General features: G+C 38.3%; 1 protein-coding gene across 5 annotated transcripts in view; it reads right to left on the bottom strand.

Annotated features, from left to right (window-relative positions):
* LOC127625642 (plasma membrane calcium-transporting ATPase 3-like) overlaps window positions 1-13,764 on the bottom strand; it is a 177,312-nt gene extending 163,548 nt beyond the window's left edge. For all 5 annotated transcript variants that reach the window (XM_052100938.1, XM_052100935.1, XM_052100937.1 and 2 more), the window contains exon 1: window positions 13,119-13,764. The gene's annotated coding sequence lies outside the window, so the exon portion shown is untranslated. The remainder of the gene's footprint in view (window positions 1-13,118) is intronic.
* Between the last annotated feature and the right edge of the window lie 435 nt (window positions 13,765-14,199).

Below are 14,199 nucleotides of genomic sequence, written 5' to 3'. Positions count from 1 at the left end.
CGTATGGAGTGACCAAAAGACCCTATGCTTGTTCAGATGGAACGCCAGCTGTCATCGATTAGTTCCCATCCATCTTTGGTTTGTCTTTGACATCTGTAGGGAAATTGGCAGATAGGAGCTCGACCACAGAGCCCCACCCAATGTCAGCCAATGACCCTGTAAATTCAATTCAAAGCAGTTAATCTTCTGGCAGACATTCTGTTACACTGCATAAGATCAAACTCTTAGCGTCAGGAAACAAATATAATTTGCACTACAATGAATTGGAAATGTTTCCACAAATTCGGTGGAGAGGATAGGAACCCTACAATGTCTGAAATAAGCGACCTGGCAGAGAACTAGGCACCTTTTTGAGAGATGTATACAAGGCATATACATATTTAAAATAGTCTAGTATGCCTTTAATTGAAAGGATGGCTTAACATGACTGCTTAACAACTGGAAAGCTTCACATTAGCTGTCAAAAAAAGGTCTCGGCAGTTTTGATATAGTAAAGGCCCTCTGCTTTGTCATGAGGAGATGGACACTAGTGGAGTCTGAAAGGGAGGAGTCAACAGCTGACACATCTGATCCCTGTTTTCTCTCTCATACCGTCATGACTTGGGAGTGAGCCGCATGGAGTGACCAAAAGACCCTATGCTTGTTCAGTTGAAGGCCAGCTGCCACCGATTAGCTCCCATCCATCTCAGATTTGTCTTTGACATCTGTAAGGAAATTGGCAGATAGGAGCTCGACCACAGAACCCCACCCAATGTCAGCCAATGACCCTGTAAATTCAATTCAAAGCAGTTCATCTTCTGGCAGACATTCTTTTACACTGCAGAAGATCAAACTTTGAGCGTCATGAAACACGTATAATTTGCACTACAACGAATTGGAAATGGTTCCACAAATTGGTGGAGAGGTTAAGAATCCTAAGATGTCTGATATAAGCGATCTGGCAGAGAACATGGTGCCTTTTTTGCTAGATGTTTTCCCCTCATAAAAATAAATGTCACAAGATGCAAGCATATGCAGGGAGAACTAGTATGACCAATTAGCAACTTTCTGAACAAACTCACAACATTTGGGAACCATAATGACGCTTTTTTTTAAAGTGGGGTAATGGAATTCCTTAAAAAGGCTTTTTTTCTGTTGTGATGGAGACTGAAATGCAAATTCTTGTCCAGCACTAGGCATTAAACACATTCTGCTATGCTGGTTGTCACACACTATACCGCATTAACAGTTGGCCTTATGCAGCAGTGGAAAAAGTTGAGAAAGAGAGCACTATCTACAAAGATTCCTTTCAGTCCTTTTTGACTTGACTCGCATGCTCTCATTTCAGTCCTTTCTACAGTCATTCTAGAATACACAGTTCTTGTGTGCAGGGTGAGTGTGTGGGTTTTGGAGACACAAGCATTTCTGACCTGTTTACCCTCCCTGTGCTGCCCACAACCTCAACACTAAGAATATCTTGTGTGTGTCACAATGCAATGGAAGACATCATGACAGTTTCCATGACCAAGGAAAGATAGACATGAAACTTCCCCCGAAGACCACAAGAGGAAAGTGGTGTTTGATCACATGATGAAGAAATGTGCAGTAAAAAAAACAATCCATTTATCACTCTGCTGAACTTTGGAAATAGTGTCACTGTGAAGATTACACTAAAGAGAAAAATGTGTGACACACCCTCATCAACTACATTAATTAACAGTATACGTCAATGCCAGACGGTAAGAAAGCATGACACAGTGTTTTTTGCATCTTAACAAGGAATAGCTTGAGGTCAACAATCTAATCTCTGATAAACGTTTTTGCTCATACATCATAAGGGGTACATATCACAAGGAATCAACAACATCTATTGATCAGAAACTTGGCTCACCCAGTCAAGAGGATGTCGGATAGATGCCATTATTCCTTAACACCAGAAGAACTAGGTTAATTCAAGTAAAACTTCACCAAGTTCACCAGACCTTGTGCTGTTCCTGGCTGTGTGTAGCACCAGTGTTAAATACTGTCAATAAGTTGTACAACACTTTGTATATATTGGCATTATGGCCTCTCTAGATCAGTATCGGCCATTAAAAAGCTTATGTCTGTCAGTCAGTAGATATGACCCATTTAAATCGTGTTATGTAGCATAATACAGTTTGAATACAGACAGGCTTCTTTAGAAATCACAAAGATGCACTGGTCAGATGGCGGCCTTCATTTACACAGATCCTAAAACCGTAGCTCCGCAAAAGAGATCAGGGAGGGCCTAGACAGGAGGCATCGTGCCCAAGAGTTTCCCACTTGGCATGTCGCCTAGCAGCTAAATTAGAACGGTGCCTCTGCCAGGCACCTCTGAGACACAAACAACTACAACTAACTAAAGCAAGGCAAAAACTAAAAAATAGCAGCAAAGAAATTCATTGTTAAACTGAACGAAAAATTGTCATCAAAGTTTTTGTTGCTTTGTCTTGTTGGAGAAGACACAGAACAGCAAAGATTATAAAAAGGGATATATTTGAAAACATAAATAATGTTGAACACAATCATGTAGATACAATCTCATAATAGCTAGGGATGCACCGATCCAATACCTGGATCGGTATCGGCTCCGATACAGAAGCTTTTAGACGGATCGGGTATCGGTCCGACCCAAATCCAATACTGTGTGTTAGTCGTTTGTTACTGTTAAGCTCCAAAAATGACATAAAAGAACCATTAAAACACTATTAAAGTAGTTCATATGACTTGTGCATTTTATTCAAACACTTGAAGACGTGCAATAGCTCTGTGAATCACAAAAAGCTGTGTTTAATAAATATATTAATTAAATGCACACGCAGCTCCAGCGCGTTATTGAATGGCGCTGCTCTGTTTATACACACACGCACGCCTATTTTTAGCCTTCACATGGTGCGCAATATTTGAGCGCTACTCACAAACATCTCAGATGTAGATGCTCAATAGTTCGATTCAATTATAATATGTATTTAGAATGGCACAGGAGGTGCTTTTTTACCAGAATTTGAATAAGATGCGAATTAAACAACTGCAAACTTTCCTACAAACAGACACATACAGGACTTCCTGGAGAGTTCAGAATATCAAAATAAACCGTGAACAGACAAATAGTGTGTGTGAAAGCGGGGTATATACATGTAGTCCTTAATTTTGTTAAACATCACACCGAATTGGGAGTGTTAACGATAAATAGAGACAGAGAATAGGGAAGGAACGAGCGTAATGAGCGAGTGAATGAAGGCAAGAGAAACTGTGCGGACAAAGAATCCAAGACAGAATTAAAGAAAAGCACCAGAGCAGTATTTTAGAATACGACTTAATATTTTAAAGTGGGTTATTGGAGGGCACTATTCTCCACTGATAATAACACAAGTCACCCTTGAAACATGCAAATAAAAAAAGTATGTTTGTTTTTCCAGCTGAACTATGAGCATCTGTTACAAGGAGGCCCCTCTCTTTATCTCTGTCAGCAGAGATATACCTATTGCCACTGCATGCCTGGCAACCTCACAACCACACTAAACTACGCTCACAGAACCCTGCTACTAATGCGAAATGGCTTATTTATGCATTTTGTAGTGCATTCACCATTTCACTCATGTTGAGCCAATATGACTTGTGGCATTCCTGCAAGGTTCGCTGGTATGCTGCACTCCTCTTCCATTAAACAAGAGCACACACACCACAGCATCTGACAGGGGAGAGGAAAACAACACGCATATGCTAAGAATCACCTGACCTCTGTACTCATTACACTGCCACACTTAACCCTCGTACATATGTTTTTTCCTTTTAGTGGTGCTAATGTCCTAAATAACAGCAAAAAAGTACAGGGCAAACAGTAAAACAAATCTGTGTAATACATTGCTGAGGACAAAAAAGCAGCATGCAGGAAACAACTTTCATTTTTAATGCAAGACAACGTTAATGTGTAATGGAAGGGCAAACTTCTTACCTACCATTACTATCAGCCTGAATGGTACAGAAATCGTAACAAAAAAGCAATGGTGAAAACATAGGCCTAGTTCTTTCCATGCCAATCTGTCAGATATATTTGTCAACTTGCTATTGTTATACAGCAAAAGTTGAAGGGTGAATATCAAGTTCATAATTGGTGCCAAAATCACCTGAAACAATAAAATATTAACTTACTTAAAGGACTTTTTTTCCGACCATGACGATTTTTTGCATTGTCACATTTTTCATGACAAATAAGCACACCCCCTCCAATTCTCATTATTGTAATAAAAAACAATAATGAGTATTTATATGTCATGGTAGTACTTGTTGTATCAAAATTTATTTATAGCAATTTAAAGGAATACTTCAACCGAAAATGAAAATTCCAAACCTCTATAACTTAATTCTTATGCAGAACACAAAAAGAGATGTTTTAATTAATATTACGGTCCGTCTCGTCAATACCATGGCAGAGGATAGTGCCTCATCTTAAAGCTAAAAGGAATATTCTGAGTTAAATACAAGTTAGGCTCCATTAACAGCATTACAGCATTTGTGGTATAACACTGATTACCACTAACAATTATTTTGACTCGTCCCTCAATTTCTTAAAAAAAAGCAAAAAAAATTATAATAAGATTACGGACAGTAGACTGTAGTTCAACAATGCAAAAACCTGCTTTAGCTTGATTATAACTGCCCATGTAAAACATACTACATACTAAAGCACTTACAATAGAAGTGAATGGGGGCCAATTTTTGAAGGGTTTAAAAGGCAGAAATGTGAAGTTTATAATTGTATTTAAAAAATATATTCTTCTAATAGAACTTGTGTATTATTTAAGCTGTACATTTTTTTTAAATGTCATTTTTAACAGTCATTTTTGGGTTTACGGCATGACGTCATCATGGCAATGAAGTTGTATATAACTTTACACAGAAAAGGTTAGCCTCCGATTTTATTTAAAGTCTCTTTTAAATCAGTTCACTCAGCGGCCATATTTGGAATGCTTCCGGGCAAACTGGACAGCTATTTTCTATGTAAACAAGCGGCATAAAAGTACAGCTCCTATCTACTTGAATAGGGAAAGACCAAAATCTCAAAAATGATTGGTCAAGATTACAATCAAAGAACATATTTAAAATCAGCAGTAAAATCTGACAACAATGGTATCATAAATTGTACTTCTTTAGCACATATCATGCTAAAAAAAAATGTCAGGCTGGTTCCGCAAATGTGCATTCTCAAGTTGACTATCTAAAAGGTGATTGACTCTCGTTCCAATTTCTAATATTAATTTTAAGAGAAATGGTCCTCTGCTTTATCACACAAAAATTATGTTCACATTAGTTTATAATGGCCATCGACCATTATTTTAATGGCCGATGCCGATATCCAGAGAGCAGGGTGGCCAATAGGCCAATACAATACTGATATATCACACAATTTAATATAGAAAATAACAAACATAAAAACATTTTTTAAAAACAATAATTCTTATTTAGCACAAAACTAAAAAATTATATTTTATTTTAAATGGTAGATAGCGGTTTCTTCAGATTTCTGTAATTGAAATTGTTAATATATTAGGAAGGACATAACAGTACACACAGTAATCGAGCAACTATAGATGGCATGTCTATGTTAGCAATCACATTTAAAGAAAAAATAAAGAATCAAACCCATTGTACATACAGTGATTAGTGAATAAAACATTTACTTATAGCACACTTGAAGTGCTTTTAATTTGGGGTGCATCCGAAAACGTAGGAAGAAGACTTCCTACCTTGCTGCATAGTCAGATAATGGCTTAGCTAAAAGCTGTTTTGAATGAATGAAACTCTTAAGGAAGCTGGTCTCTGAATAGTTTGAAAAGCAACTTAAGTTCATCGTATCTCCATATACAGCCTCCGGAGGCAGCATTTCACATTTCGGAATCAGCCTTGAAGTTGCACTCATGCGCTCATGAAGATCCAGCGTGAGCCGCAATCTCCTGACATTTCGAAACGGCCTGGATTGCCTGCTTGGACTGTTACGGAGTGACCATCATGATTTGTGAATGAGAGGAACTTTTGATCCTGATCCTTAAGTTTTTTATTCTGGTTGACAAGAATACACGCTTCAGAGAAAGATATTAGATGAGTGCTCAATGGGAAGAACGGGAAGAGGTTCGTGAATGACATCTGTTTAAATTAGATTTCTGCATATTTGCAAACAATATATAATTTGAGGTTTATTGATATTTGCCTTTTATCATTAGAAAAGTAACAGGGAACTTTTGAGGAGAGACTGTTAGATGTGCTTAAGAGAAAGATTTATGGGAGTTAGAATGCAGGATCTGCTGAAGTTGTGTGAGGTTGGTTTATTACATCTGTTTAAACGAAATATGCGCATATTTGCAGATGGTATATAATAGTAGTTTTATTGATATTTGCCTTTTATCATTAGACAATACAGTTAAAAATTAGAGGGAACTGTTGAGGAACCATGATTGGTTGTTTACATGTCTCAGTAGCTTCACATGCAAGCAGGCGATTCTCAACGCCCTCAAAAAAAAAATAGGCCAAACGGTAAAATTTATCGTAAGATGCTGATAATGAAAAAAGTCAAAATATCGGCCGATTTCTCACCTCGCCGATATATCAGTCAACCACTAGTTAACATACATATTGTTAATGTCTTGTAGCTATTCTTTTTAAAAACAAATTGGTTTACAAATTTGCCTCATTCAATTCCATTGTAAGTGCTTTACTGTAATCCAGATTTTTGCTTTTATCAAATGAATGGATGGACAAGTCTAAATAGATTTTTGTGCTGATCAACATTATGCCACATTATGCCGATTGAGCTTAATTTGTATTGAACCCAGAATTTTCCTATAAAAATACAAATGTAGTTGGGGTCCTATTCCTTAAGATATAAAATTATAATTTACAGTAAAAAGTTACTATATTATAGTAGGGCTGGGCAATATGGCTAAAAAAATGGTATCTCTATATTATTCAGCCTATTGACGATATTCAACATATATCTCAAATTATGTATTTGCTCTGAAATGGCTCACAAGGGATTATTTGTAATCACAGGAACCATCATTTCCTCCAAATCATCAAGCCATTGTAGCAAAGTAGATTCAATTTATTAAAGGCATTGAATAAAAATCTATTTAAAAATAAAACTGTGTCCTCACAGTTTTTCACTAAATTAACACAAGGGAGAATGATATCTAATTAGTTTCATTGATATGCACATTTATATTTTATATACAACGATACATAGTAGCTTAATAAATGTAGGGCTGCACAATAATGGTTAAAATAATAATCAAAATATTTTTTGCTTAAAATTTTTGCACGATTTATACGAGAAAATACAGTTACTTGCCACAGCTTATTTATCAATTCTAAAATAAGAAATAAAATTACATTAAACAGCAGCTCTCATTTTGAACAAGGTGTTAAAACTAAAACAAGTAAATTATTCCTTTTGACCAAAATGTATTAATTTCTTCTACACTTAAGTTCTCTTAAAAAACATTATGTATTTATTATTATTATTATTATTGGAATAAACAATAGTAATGTATTTCTGTAATAATTTAGCAGGCATCAATGCTATTCGGTCTCAAGCCTTTATTTAGATGGGGAAGAAAACTGAAGGAAGTGTTTGTGTTGTTTCTGTTGACAACAGCTTTGACAGGCTCTGGTGCACCTTCCAAACATTCCCACACAACCCTGGTGCCATAGGGTTACGTTAGATTTTCTTGAAACTTGTAATGGCAAAACATCCTTGAAATTACACAAACGTGCAGGATAAGTAAATCTTGAGTGCTTTTTAACGCAGTCGGTGCACAATAGCGACGCGCACGAACCAAATCGAACTTGTAGCACAGCTGTTCTGTTTATAATACATAATGACAGCACAAGATGTAATTCAGGTCAATAGAGCAAAGATCCGTTCTAAGACTTCTGTAACACCACGCTGCAACTGAAGTTTATTCAGCTGACTTGCTTCGTAATCACTGAACAGACAGTGTTGTTGAATGATTGGAACGAATGATTAAGGAAACAGTTCCTTCAGAACAGTTTGAAAGGCACCTGATTTTTATCCTTCCTCCGTAAACAGTCTCTGACGGCAGCATGTTCCAGCTTTTTTATGCAGGCCTCATGTAGTCAGTAAAAGCGGCGTGCATACGAGACATACCTGTTAATATGTGCGGCTTCATATTTCAGCTTGTGCTTGCGCAAAAAGTGATTGGTCAGTGGTGAACTTCTGCAGAGTATGAAGGGTCATTTGAGTAAAAAAAAAACAAAGACTTCAAAAGAGCTTGTGATTTGGTCTATCATCTGTAGAAAAAGCCTATATTAAAAATAAGCAACAATTTGCAACTCTACCTGGAAGATCATTTCTGTTTGCTAACTCACTAGAATCACAGACGATTATGCTTAATTAACAGTGAGAGGCAGAAATCGTGATTAAAATATGATTAATAGTGCAGCCCTAATAAAAAGCATTATTTATCTTCATATATTTAATAATTTAATATTTTTTGTGAATGAACAAGGTGTAGATATTATTTTGGTGTCACTGTCACCTAGAGCATTTACATTACAGTAATGAGAATCACCGTTGAGAATACTGGAATTAGGCTACAAAAAAAAGTAATTAAACCTCTGCATGCATTACAGTAATAAGAAATGGGGGAGGGGGAATGTGGGATGAAATGTGAATGTTTTCATGAGATTAACCCTAGTATGCGCAAATTTTACCTTCATGCTAAAACATCATGAAGCCTCTAACCCCACTAACGGAAGCAATATTTACAATTTCAGCCCAATTCAACAGGTACAACCCCCACACTGTTTCACGTTAAAAAGTCCCCCACAGCACCAACAGTCTGAGCCTGTACATTGCTACAAGAGATTCCCATTAGTCGTCATATTATGGAACCCTGAGTCATGGTACTGGAAGCTATAGGCTCATCTTACCCATGATTATGTCTGAGGAGGAAGCTGAACACTACAACTCTCCCCTAATTAGTGGGAACAGATTCTCTGCAGGGTAAACAGCTTGATATGCACAACAATAAATTGTATCTGTCGACTTGAGTAATCACTAGAGAATAAAAGTTCTTGATAGATTCAAACACCCCCTCCCCACCCAACAGGTTATTTGAAGTTTAAAACATGCACATACACAAGCACACCCACACACATCCATAAGTGAACACATATACACATGGTATCAGCTTTAATAGCTGGCTAACCTAAACACACTGATGTCCAGTCTAGCTAGTTCTTCACAATTACTACTAAATTCCCCTCAAACATAGACGTTGTTTGAATACACAACACTCCATGCCTTATACTGTTTGCGAATCTACCAGATGATTCTGTGATCTCAGAGTCAAAATCATTCTCATTTGGCTATCAACAGCCCTTCAGCCATGGGTTGAACTCTCTTGGATTATTGAGGATCTGCAGGGATAGGCTATAATTTTATCACAGTATATTTCATAATGACTGACATTTCTCCATTGATTATCTTGTGGCCATACTAAACACCTCTCAAAATTTTCAACAAACTAAATTATCATCACCAGCAGAAGATTAGCTTGTGGACATCCCCTGTGGGCCATAAAACAATATGGCTGCTTTTCACACAAGGAGATTTTGTGAATGTAAAACAGTAAACAAAACAATTGCCAGGCTTTTGCAACAAACAGTTTAAATCAGAAAACAGTCCAGTGTTTTCAAGGTGCTGCCCAGTGGTTGGTCAGGAAAAGTGTGGATAAAAGAGATCCTTGATGCTGATTGGTCAATAGCGGTACTATACTCATGATAACGGACACTATTTGTATCACTGTGCAGCACCCATTGCTGACAATTGTTGTTGTTGTTTTGTTTTTGCATAGCAACATTTTTTTGTGTTCCCCTTCTGTCACTCACTCGACGTTGTGTTGATGTAGTGACACTAGGGGTCGATCTTGAGAGCCCCGATCACCTTGGATATTTCAGAAAAGGCCAATGAAAATTATACGGGTATAAAAGAGAGCTGGAATGCGGATTCATTCAGGTTTTTTCTTCGGAGCCTAGCAGTTGTACTATCAGTGAGCTTAATACACTACTGCTATTCCATTCACCTCTACAGAAGTGTATGCTGTTGGAAATATGGCATATTCCAGCGGATTTCTCTCCTTCTGCACGCCAACAGCAGATACGCCCCTGGGCTAGAGAGTATATTTTCTGCTAAAAGAACATATTTCTTAAAAGAGCACACACATTGACGTTGAACGTCTTTTTTACAGACGTGTCATTTTAAAGATGCCTTTCCGTCCTTGTGTGATTCCTGGGTGCGATCATTAACTCTCCGCCTCCGACCGCCACGGGCGCTGCCTCGCATGTCTGGGCAGCAATCACACTGAAGTAGCGTTTGTGGATGGCTCATGTTCTCATATAGCCTGTCCCTCCAGCCGAGATGGGGAAAGGGTTCTACAGCCCTTACTTCATCATGCCAAAGAAAGGCGGTGGGTTGCGGCCAATCTTGGACCTGCGAGTTCTGAACTCGGGCCTTACCCAGACTCCCAATCAAGATGCTGACAAAGAAACACATTTGGACATGCGTCCGGGATCAAGATTGGTTCGCGGCAGTAGACCTGAAGGAAGCATTTCTACGGGCAGGAGTTCCCCTACAGCAAGTGTCCAGACGTGTTGTGGTCACCACAGATGCCTCCAATCTGGGCTGGAGGCATCACGCAGCCGCCAGTTTCTGGTCAGGACCGCTGTACTACTCGCCCTACAGAGGCTAATGCCGTTGATCCAGGGCAAGCATGTGTTCCGATCTAACAACACAGCGACAGAAGCATATATTAAATGCCAAGGCGGCGTATGCTCTCGCTTGATGTCGCAACTCGCCCGCCATCTCCTCCTCTGGAGTCAGCAGTGGCTGTTTGTAAGAGAAAGCCTGTATTGTTGTTGCTGTGATGATTCATGAAGTGTTCCATTCAAATCGGAGAGTCGGAAATACCACCTTTCAAATGGGGAAAGTGCAGCGCAATTACACATTATGTCAGACTTCTAACTTGGAAACTCATGCGGAAATCTTCAACTCCATTTCGTCGAGATGCAGGTGTGTGTTTCATCATGCATACATTTCAGCAACCAGGGCATGGAGGTTTACAATCAGTGACAAACATTCACTTTTATTAAATAATATCCATTTACATTAAATGATAGTATAACGTGTTTAGTTAAAGTTTTACAGAGACAGGTGTTCAAAACACGGTTAATAACACTCTCTTTTGATTATCGTAAGGATAGCATTGCAGCGTCGCATATCAGTTTGATTGCTATGAGATGTCTGTGACAATCAATGTACCCCTCAAAATCACAATATAATAAATCTCAAAATTAAAAATAAGCTCCCTCTTTGACACGTTTGTGTTTAGTTGTCAGGTAATTGTCACTGAATTTCGAATTAAGTGAAAAGTCAAATCATGCACGATCTCACCGACGTTCTCACCGAGTACTGGTGCCCATCCCTACTTGTGATAGGGCCACTGATATATATATATATATATATATATATATATATATATATATATATATATATATATATATATATATATATATCAGTGGATAGGGCCCTTTGTAAAAAAAAAAAAAAAAAACTTTCTTTCTTTTGTATGGAACGACCCTTCGAGTGGCGTCCACTCCTCAAAATGCCCCTCAAGGCTGCAAAAATGCCGTTTGGAAAAAGCCCTTTGTGTGAGTTTATTACGATAAAATTCCTGTTTTCAAAAACACAAGGACTATTTTGCGACAGGTAGGTATCGGTTTACGGATATCCCAGTCATTTGAATGGTCTCCGCAAACTTAATGTCCTTACTAGTTGACCGTTACGCTCTCTCCTAAAGTAAAAGCGCGGTGGTTGTTATCTCAGTAAATATATTTTCAATTATTATAGCTTCTGAAAACGAATTTTGTCAACGTATATTAGTACACTAATTTAAGGTAATATATATTTAAGGTATATATATATATATATATATTACCTTAAAGCTAATAGATATGGACTACAAACAGCAAAACTTTCATTTTCATTTCACGAGGTATTTAAGTATATCAGGTAAAGATATAACTTGCATTAATGGTGCAAATTCTGAGGTAAATGAAGTCGTATTTCTTATTATAAGATTATTTCTTAACTTTTTGGATCATGTCACGACTGCAGATAGTTTGTAATCTCCACAGCGGAGGCCAGTAATTACAAAAAATCCATATTTGACGACAAGCTTTGTACAATTCATAAACAAGAATCTTCATATAACCTTTATAATCAAACACACCTCGTCTGTGGCTCGTATTTGTGTCTTTCTGACATGACGGCAGATTTGGTTCTCCTCAGAAGTCAGAAAGTCGAAGCCCCTCACAGTGAACAAATTGCAGGGTTTCCCCTTCGACGCAATAGCGCGAGGACACACCCAGAGAGGCGCGAAACAAGCGCGGTGGATGTTACCCAAGGGAGTGACGTCAGAGGGACAGACTGATTACCTCTTTATCATTCAGCAAGAGAGAGCCACTTTACACTTAACGCGAAATGCACCCGTTTGTTTCAGCCCATTAAAGAGACCCTTGTGAGACTGCCCATAGTGGAAAATTGAAGACACCGCTGCCAAGTGAGCAACACAAATTCTCGACAGTTCTCACCAAGGCGTTGTACGACTGGGCTGACAGCTCTGATTTGACAGCAATGATTGTGATGGCAATAAAATGCGGCAGCACCTATGATCAATCGAAAAATATATCCATAACATTTACATGCAACGCACAGTTATATGCGTTATTGGAATACTGTGCGAAAACAAGATCATAAAGCCTTTTTTTTAAAAAAAATTAGTAAAGTGTAATATTTTTAAAGGTAAATCCTCGACAATTACTGCTTACGCATTCAAGTTGCTCACTGAAAGCAGTACAGAAATTAATATTCCCAACGCGCAATGACAAAAGATAGTTCTTTCTTGTGAGCAAATGCACTAGCTTAGAGCAACATTTACAACATGACAAATGGAACATACACACACTCTAATACACACCTGTGGCTAGGGAAACAGAGGAAATAAAATGGGTAGAACAAGAAAACATGAAAAATAACAAACCTTCCTTAGGGCTGGAGGGCTGTTTCTGTCAGAAAGAGTGAAAGCCGCACATGGGACGTTCTTCTTCATTCAGTGCATCAAGAAGAAACAACCCCCGTTCCTTTGGCTTCAAAACAAACCCAACAATTGAAGAATGTCTGTAAGTGGAAACTTTCACGGACAGACAGACAAGTCTTTCTTCGCAAAGCTGCTTGCAAACCGTGTTTGTTTACTCTGCGTCTGGAAAATAACTTTAACAGTCAACCAGCAAGATGGAATTCGTCGTTTTCCATACATATAAAATCTGACCTTCGCGCATATATGTATATGTAAATAAATAGTAGATGGAAACTTTTTTAGATCACACCAGCATAAACTAACCCGTTGAGAAGAAGTCCGTCTGCTCGAAACCAATCCAACAGTCTTTTCCTGGCCAGAAAGCAGAGGCAATAATCACAAGATGGATTGAGGTATGTTCCGCTTTGGTTACGGCGGAACGCAACGCAACAGAGCCCAGTTTTGTGTTAACTGCTCTATATATGTTGCGGGCGAACTGCTTACTCTTACCCCCGTTAAACCGCCGGGAAAAGTGCGGACAAACGCAACCTTTCACCGCGCAACGAAAAAAACACGGTTTCAATCACTGGTTGTCGTGGCTGGAAATCGAAAGAGGGAAGACAGACAGAGATTCAATACGAGGGTTGGGGAGAGCAGCGGCGGAGAGGGAGGGACTTGTGTGGGACCAGTCATTTAAGGTGGATCATAAGGAAAATTGAAACGAACGTATGGTCAGATCCTGGGTGTTAGCGCGCTTATGAGATACCTTTTTTTGATGGGTCTTCAAAATAATTATTTCAGCATGAGGATAAGTATGGTTTGTAATTAAAGTTAATACACGTTTAGCATCTATATTTGGTACCCTAAGGGCAAGCCAACTGAGAATTGTAACATGATACAAGACAACTATAGTCAAATATCATACAACCAACCATTACCATGATGAGCAAACAATAGTTTAATTTCTAGCAGGTTTATCCAGACATGCGAGTGTTTTGAGCAGTAGCCCACAGGTGGCCCAATACTGTTTGGTAGCCATGGTTAC

The sequence above is a fragment of the Xyrauchen texanus genome, chromosome 32 (assembly GCF_025860055.1).
Source record: "Xyrauchen texanus isolate HMW12.3.18 chromosome 32, RBS_HiC_50CHRs, whole genome shotgun sequence".
Taxonomy (NCBI): Eukaryota; Metazoa; Chordata; class Actinopteri; order Cypriniformes; family Catostomidae; genus Xyrauchen; species Xyrauchen texanus.
Note: the sequence above shows the minus strand (reverse complement) of the source record. Positions and strands in the feature narration are given on the sequence as shown.